We start from the raw sequence: 1177 nt of genomic DNA, 5'->3' as shown, positions 1-1177 counted from the left end.
ACTGCATTGATCTGACACAGAGGCTGCATGTGTCCAAGCTGTTCTTCTTCTGTGGTGGTAAACAGCAGGCTGACATGGAAACATGTGCTGACAGTAAATGTTGCAGCAGCTTCAGTAAATGTTCCTCCTTGAGTTGTGCTCAGTCATGTGGTGGAGAGCTTCAGATGTTCAGAGCAGACACATGAGATCTTCATGGTTTCTGTGCTGATGTGTGTGAGACATGGCCGACTGTGGAGGCTCAGTCTGTCTGTTCTTCTGCTCTTCATCCAACATGTCTGCAGCACTTTACAGGACGCTGCAGACTAGTTACCAAAGAACGAGTCAGGAACACATCAGGAACAAACTGAGACAATCTGACTGAGACTAGAAGACAAGGAGGGGACAGGGAGGTCATGTGACCATCACAGCTGCTGCTCATGTCATCATGTTGTCCTTTGTCCTCTCAGGTTACAAGGTGGTGGTGGATTCAGGGGTGGAGTCTGTCCAGCTGCCCTGCAAAATCATTCTTCCCCCAGCTAACAATGCTAAAGTGGAGTGGCAGAACAGAAACAACAGGATCGTCCACGTGTATGAGAATGGCTCTGATCAGCCTGGAGAACAGGACGAGGTTTATAGAGACCGAACAAAAATGAAGAGAAACTTACTGGAACCTGGAGACTTCAGTCTGACCCTGAAATACCCCACAGACAGAGACACAAACACCTACACCTGCACCGTCTACAACAGGGCACTGAAAAGGCCGTTGAGGACAAACGTCGAGCTGATAGTCAGAGGTCAGTGATGTAGATACAGATCAAAGGTCAGAGCAATACTTTGTTTTTATTTGCATTTCATTTGATACCCAGTTGTGAACTTTTTCAGACAGATTTCTATCCGTAATTCATGTCGACTGCTGGGGAACTTCCCATGATGCACTGAGCATATCTTTCTCTCTCTCTTCACTCCATGTTTTCCAACACCACCTGTATTAATGATTAATAATTACTCAACTCTATCTTACTTTCACACAGTGGGTCTTCAGTGCTGTCTTCCTCCACTGAACCCCAACCTGTCATAACTGCACCTCTGTGAGACTGTGGAACTTCCTGTTAAAAGAAAGGTTTTCCTTGCCACTGTCACCAAATAGTTGCTCATAGGGAACCTGATTTGGTGGTCCCTCTCCAGGGCATCTGGACTC

The sequence above is a fragment of the Oreochromis aureus genome, linkage group 3, assembly GCF_013358895.1.
Source record: "Oreochromis aureus strain Israel breed Guangdong linkage group 3, ZZ_aureus, whole genome shotgun sequence".
NCBI lineage: Eukaryota > Metazoa > Chordata > Actinopteri > Cichliformes > Cichlidae > Oreochromis > Oreochromis aureus.
This window is presented reverse-complemented; position numbering follows the sequence as displayed.